The following is a 7,835-nucleotide window of genomic DNA, read 5'->3' as shown; positions in this document are numbered from 1 at the left end:
AAATATAAACAGGAAATACACTTGAGTAGAAAATCAAATATGTGAAAAGATGCTCAGCCTAATTAGTTATCAGGAGTACATAAACTATGACCACCTTATATATTGTCTTTTATTATTCTACAGAAAAATTGTGTCCTTCGTACACTACCTTATAAAGAAACAGGAACTCTTCTCTATTACTGCTATGGGTATACATTGAAGAATTCTTTGACCTTCTTTAGTAACTCAGATGTATGCATAACTTTTGGTATATAATTCCTTTTCTAGGTATATAAACTTAAAGAAATTAAAAATAAAATCTCTCATATACATATTAAAAAGGTATCCAAGGAAAACTATTGCTAACTCCTTTGAAATGGTAAGTCAAAGGATACTTCAAATTATTCACAATAGAAGAAAGGTTAATTGTGGTTCAATTAACAGCAAAGTTGATATATCTAATTATTAGTTCAGATTTTGCTATATGACCAACTCTCCATGTTAGTAACTGTATAATTGTTACAACAAGGTTTTTGTGTAGGAAAAAAAATATTAGTAGAAGGTTTGTTGTGGAGTCTTTATATCTTCTAAATATAGGATCATGTATTCAGAAAACAGAGATAATTTGACATCCTTGTCTTGTTTCTGGTTTTGGAGGGAATGCTTTCAGTTTTTTACTGTTAAGTATGATGTTGGCCTTGGATTTGCCATATATAGCTTTCACAATGTTGAAAGCACATTCCTTCTGTCACTAATTTGTACAGTGTTTTAGCATGAATGGGTACTGGATATTGTCAAAGGATTTTTTTTCATCTATTGAGATGATTATATGATATTTGTCCTTAGTTCTATTTATGTGGTGAATTATATTCATTGATTCACATATGTTGAGCTAAACTAGCAGTCCTGAGATGAAATCCACTTGATCATTATGTCCTATTCTCTTAACGTGTTTTTGAATGTGACTTGCCAAAATTTTATTAAGTATATTTTTATTCATGTTTATCAGTGTTATTGCTCTGTAATTTTCTTTCTTTGTTGTGTCTTCATTGGTTTATGGTGGCAGGGTAATACTGGTTTCATAGATTGAATTTGGAAGTGGTCTCTTCGTTTGTGTTTCATGGAATAATTTGAAGAGGATTGTCATAAATTCTTCTTTAAAATTCTGGTAGAGCCAGTTGCTATGGCTCACACCTATAATCCTAGCAGCTCAGGAGGTTGAGGCAGAAGGAGAATTGAGAATTCAAAGCCAAGCCTCCACAAAAGCGAGGTACTAAGCAATTCAGCAAGATCCTGTCTTTAAATAAGATACAGAATTAGGGCTGGGCATGTGTCTTGATTGTCAAGTGCCCCTGAGTTCAATCCCCAGTAAACCCCCCCCCCCCCCCCCAAAAAAAAAGTCTTATAGAACTCAGCTGAGAATCATTTGGTCCTGGGATTTTCTTTGTTGAAAGGATTTTAATTGCTGCTTCAATCTCATTGCTTGATATTGGTAGACTAGGTTTCTGTACCATGGTTCAATTTGAGTAGGTCCTAATACTAAAAATTTATACTAATTTTACTAATCTATATCATTAATATTTTCCACTTCATTGAAGTATGAATTTTCCAAATACTTTCTAATGATCCTCTGAATTTCAGAAGTGTCTTTGGTGATATCTCCTTTTTCTGATCTCTAATTCTGTTGATTTGGGTTTTCTTTCTCTTTTGGTTAGTTTGACTAAGAATTTATCAATCTATCTTTTCAAAGAATCGATTTTTTTGTTTCATTGATCCTTTTTATTGTACTCTTTATTCTCAATTTTATTAATTTTGACTCATCTTAATTATCCCCTGTCACCCACTGATTTTTGGAATTAATTTGTTCTTCCTTTTATAGGGCCTTGTGATCCTTCTTCTTTTTTTTAATATAAGAACTCAATGTTGTAAACTTTCCTCTTAGAACTGTCTTTACCCTCTTCCAGAGATTTTGGCATGTTGTATCTCTGTTCTCATTTATTTCTAAAAATTTTTTATATTTCTCCCCTGATTTCTTCCCTAATCCATTACTCATTCCAATGTGTATTATTTCATATCCAGGTGTTAAAATGATTTCTCCCTATTACCTCTTTATTGATTTCTAATCTCATTCCAATATGATCTAATACAATGCAAGGAATTATCTCCATTTTTTTAATTTGGTAAGTTTTGCTTTGTATTCTAAGATAGTATGTATTTTAGAGAAGTTTACATATATTGCTGAGAAAAAAGTGAATGCAGTTTTTGATGGATGAAATATTCTATAGAAGACCACCTGGTTCAATTACTATTATTATTATTATTATTATTTAGTTCTGGAGAGTCTTAGTTTATGTCTGGACTACCCATCTATTGGTGAGAGAGATGTGTTTATATCACACAATATTATTCCATTTTGTCTATTTGATTCTTTATATTGAGTAGAATGTGTTTTATCTATGTCATAACACCAAGTTTCAGGACATAAATATTAACAATCATTACATTTACTTGTTGGATGATTCCTTTAACCCATATGAAGTAACCTTCATTGTCTTTTCCGATTAATTTTGGCTCAAAGTCTATTTTGCAAGATAAGACAATAGGTACTCCTGCTTGCTTCAGTCTCCGTTACCATGGTCTTTTTCCATTCTTTCTCCTTCGGTCCGTGGGTGTCTTTGCCTGTAATGTGAGTCTCGTCTATAGAAGATATGAATGGGTCTTATTGTTTAATCCATTCTGCTCATCTATGTCGCTTGATCGGAGAGTTTAGACCAAATGGTCCAAACTACCTTCAGTGTTACTGCAGAGAGATGATATTTTAATTTCATGCCATTTTGATTTATTGACCATGGTTAACTCCCAGACTTGATTCTCCTTTAATTGACTTTTCTTATAGTAAGATTCATCACTACATTGGTGGATCTGGTACTTATTTTATATTTCTTTGGCATGAAATATTTCATTGAGTATATTTTGTAGTGTTGGCTTAGTAGTTATAAGCTCATCTAGTTTCTGGTTACCATGGAAAGTTTTTATTTTATCTTTGACTCCAAAGGTATTTTTGCTGTATATAGTAATCTTGTTGGTCCCATTTCTTCAGGGATATATATATATATATAATAATATATATATATTATTCCAATCCAACCTTTTTTGACTGGGTTGAGAAGTCAGTGGAAATTCTAATTGGTTTACCATTAAATGTGACATCATGTTTTTTTCTTCAAGCTTTTAAAATTCTCTCCTTGTTCTGTATATAGGTCATTTCAATTATAATAAGACTTGGAAAAGATCTTTTTGATCTTGACTATTTGAGGTTCTAAATGTCATTTATATCTGGATTTACATCTCTTTCCTAAGGGTTGGAAATTTTTCTGCTATTTCTTCATTGAAAAAGTTGTTCATTCCTTAGTTTGTATTTTAGTGCCTTCTTTTATGCCAATTATTTTTATATTTGATGTCTTAATGTTATCCCAGATTTTTTGCATATATGGTCATAGTCTTTTAATAACCATTTTTTATTATTGACATTATTTTCAAGATTATATACTTTGTCTTCCTGAGAATCTAATTTCTTTGTAGCCTAATCTACTGGTGATGCTTTCAACTGAACTTTTAGTTTGATTTATTAAGTCTTTTATTTCTAGGATTTGTTTGGTTCTTTTTCTAAATCTCTCTTTATTGAAATGATCTTTCACTTTCTGCATTTTCTCTCTTAGTTCATTGCTTGCATTGTCTTCTAGTTCATTGAACACTTTATGAACTTTCTAAATTCTTTCTCTGACATTTCCTCCACTGTAATGTCAATGGAATAGTTTATTCAAGTGCTGTGGACTGTCAGAGATGATTTGTTACCTTGCATTTTCATGTCGTTAGTATGTCTACCCCTCTTCTGTGGTGATTATCTCTTCTACATTTATGCAAGGGGCTGTTTAGTGAGCTTCTTTCTCGTAAGTGCCCAGGCTGGGCAAATATTCAGGTATTGATACTCCCACTTAGTATGTGTCCTCTGTTGTTCCCAGTATCAACACCACTTTGGAAGAAGATACTAAATCTTATTAATTATAATCACTTCAGAGCAAACTTGTATACAAATAAACCATAAGGGGGAAAAACTTCTTGATGTTTTCCACAGTTTCTCTAATCTGAGTGTAAATTTGTAGTAATGTTCTAGAATAGATTGAGAAATTAGTTCTTAAAGATAGTAAAATTACTATTACACTATGTAGGGGCTCAAAGGGTGAAAAGAGAGAAAAAAAACTTGGCAAAGAAAAAAAGAAAGAAAAGAGTACAAAGTTACAAAGAAGAAAAAGATGGGGAGAATTTTAGGCAGGAAAAGGAAGTGTAAGAGAGAAAAAAGAAATTTAGAGGAATAAATGTAAAAATGAGCTAGGAAAACAAAGATAGAAAGAAGGATTCCATTTAATGCTTTAGAACATTAAAATAAATAACAATCAAATGGGTTGAGGGTTGCAGTATTGAGTAACAGGGGAATAACTATCAATTCAATTTAAAAAGAAAACTTCGTAAGATCAAAATTTACATTAGATATATTTATGACAATCCATGCTCAGGCAGGGAGATTTATTATTAAGTCTTCCTGATTTGGATTCTTTGGAATTTGGGACCTCTAGAAGGTGCCTTCCACTTCTCTGCTTTACCTCTAAGTTTCCCTGAGTGTGGAGGTAGTGATCATACTGGCTCACCTCTGATACAATTCTAGGAGGCCCTCTCCAATCTATGGTGTGTACACTAGTTTTCTTTTGGGTCAGAGGAGATAGTTTCCTCTTGCCTGTGACTTAGCAGCCAGGTTACTTCTTGTTAGGGAATGCAGTCTTGTATGCCCTACTGAAGAAAAGCTCTGTGTATCCAGTGCTGACAAATTCAGTGAAGGTTACCCTGTGTATATTTTGGAATATGCAGGTTGTGGCAGTAGTCTGTTTGATGTGGCACTGGGCAACCTGTGTGTGGGAGGGGTATAGGGTTTCTGCTCCTTCTGGGGTGCGCAGATCACAGGTAACTGTGCTCATATCTGAGCACACTGGGTGGTGGCTGGTGTCTCCTTGGTAAGCCTCTTTATGGGGTGTACTGCCATTGTGTGTGTGTACGGTTCCCTACTGGTTGCTTGGGGTTATCCTGAGGAATCACCTTCTGTGTGTTCATGTGTTGAATGAGAACTGAGTTAACTGGCAGCTCTAGGACTCACAGCTGTGGATTCTACTAGAGCTGCTGGGGCACATGAGCTACTTTCCTGGTTGCCATGGTTTTCTCAATGGCTTGTGCTTGATCATCAATTCAGGGCCCTGAATCTGTGTGCTTGGAGGGTCTTGTGTCTGCTGGAGGTTTCTGTTGGGTGTGGGTGAGCAGGATTCGAGGTTTGGGCCTGTGGCTGGCTGCTGTGCAATCTCGTGCACCCTCTTCAATCCACAGGTTCTTCTTTACAGTGCCATGGAGTTTGATAACTGCCTGCCTCTGTGGGGCCTCTGGGTGCAGCGTATCTGTGGGCAGTCTGTGGCACAGAAGCCTCCACCCTGGCTGCTGCAGATCTCCAGGGTTTGGTCTATCACCTTGATGAGGATAAAGTGTCAGTTGACCCATTTTTGCTGAAGCTCCTGTGGAGACTAGTGAGCCCTGGGTTTGAGTTATCCCTCCCCATGTGTGAATTGCTCTTGGGTCAGCTCCATCCTACTTTCCTTGTTTGTGGTGAGGAGGAGGGAGTTTCAATAGCCTTTGGCTAATAGTGATTCCTCTACAAGTTCCTTCTAGATTATTGAGAATACTATCTGTAGGTCGTTGTAGTGATTTGATTTCTTCTAGGGTGTCTGGCTGGCTGTGGGTTCTACAAAATCACTGCCCTGTGGGTACAGCTTTCAGTCCACAATTTGGGTTATACTATATCATCTCCTTCACTGTCTCTGCTGTTCTTGTCCCATTTTAACCTGGTATGCTTTTCTTTTCAGTTGTTGTTAAGGAAGTAAGCTTGTAGCCCAGTGCGGTGGTGCACATCTGTAATCCCAGCAGTTCCAGAGGCTAAGACAGGAGGATCACAAGTTCAAAGCCAGTCTCAGCAACTTAGAGGGCCCTAAACAACTTAATGGGACCCTGTCATTAACATTAAAAATATAGAAAAGGGCTGGGGATCTGACTCAGTGGTTGAGTACCCTTGGGTTCCATCCCTGATACCAAAAGAAAAAAAAATCAAGTCAACCTATGAACTTTTCCTTTTCCTCTCCCTCCTTCTTTGTTGTCCCTCCCTTTCTTGTTTCCTCCATGGTCATGGTTCACGGTTAAGGAATTCGGTCCTTATTTTCTTCTCTGTTAACCAGATTCCATGTCCTTTCAATTCTCAAGCCCTCCTGTAATGAGTTATAGACAATTTACTCTTTCACCCACTTTCTGGTTAGATATTCTTCCACTGCTCCCTCTCTGGGCTGTGGAAGAGTCAAAGATTGCTGCCTTGTTCTACTCCACCATCTTGTCCTCTCTAAAACGACTTTTATAAAATGAAAAGCCCGTTTGTCTTCTCTCTGTGTTGACAGTAGCACTGATGGTGTAAGAGTAATGGAAGATAAAACTGCTTGTACCTTAAGACGAATCAATGCAGAAACACCGAAGTGTATTGCTGTCACTGTATTCTTTACCACCAGCCACTTGCAGTAGAAATAATTAAAAGTTAGTTTTACCTAAGAACGTCCTTGAAAAATCAGTGAAAAGCATTCTGTTTCTTAAACCTTGATTCTTGAGTGCACCACTTTTTAATATTCCAGGTGGTAAAATTGCAATTAAGCATGAAGTATTTCTATTGTAAACTGTAGAGCAAAGAACATTTCTGTGATTGGCTTATGAACTGTATTAGCTGTGTTTATTTATGGAAGACCATTTTTACTTGATAGAATAACTGACAGAAAAACTAAACTTGTTTGGGAGAGTATTTGTCAGACACTTTCTGGAAAATAAATTGATTTTGTCATTTCAGGGAAAACAATTGATAATATTTGTGTCAATAATAAAATTCAAGCTTCTAAGCAAAAATTATAATTTTAGAAACCATTTTAATTTTAATTAACCATTTTGCGCCTAACAGTTTCCTAATGTTTAAAGCCCTTTCGATGACACTATTGTAATATTAACAAAAGTGATTTTTAAGTATCATATAAATGAAACCTGTCATCATCTGGAAAGTTTAGAAATTTGGTGAAACAATATTTTCCAAAAATATGACCAACACATAATATTAGAAAATAATTCCATGGGTAAATAGATCAATTCAATATGCAAATATACCATTAGATTTTTATAAAGTAGTATGAAAAGTTTATTGATGTGGTTTCAGATGCCATATTGCAATGAATTTTTAAAATTAGCACTTGCTAGGCATGGTGGTGCATTCCTGTAATCCCAGTGACTCAGGAGGCTAAGGCTGAGGCAGGAGATCACAAGTTCAAGGCCAAACTGAACAACTTAGCAAGACCCTCAGCAATTTACAAAGACCCTATCTCAAAAATACGAACATTAAAAGGACTGGGGATATATCTCAGTGGTAAAGCACTCTTAGGTTCAATCCCCAATACCAAACAAAACAAAACAAAAAACTAGCACTTGTTGAGGTTTGGTATACCAAAGGATATCTAAAATAATATAAAAAGGTTATGGAAGGGCACAAGGTTTTGGGTTCAATACCCAGCACCAAACAAAACAAAACAAAACAAACACAAAACACTATGGAAATATACCTCCTTTTTCTAATAACATACCTGTGCCATACAGAATTCCCTGCAACCCACACTACTTATTACTACAGAGTGGATGCAGTAGCAAATATTATGATCCTGCTCTGTTATTTTAAGCTAGATATT

Source organism: Sciurus vulgaris (genome assembly GCF_902686455.1).
Source record: "Sciurus vulgaris genome assembly, chromosome: 15".
NCBI classification, from domain to species: Eukaryota; Metazoa; Chordata; class Mammalia; order Rodentia; family Sciuridae; genus Sciurus; species Sciurus vulgaris.
The sequence above is the reverse complement of the archived record's forward strand: the minus strand, read 5'-3'. Positions refer to the sequence as shown.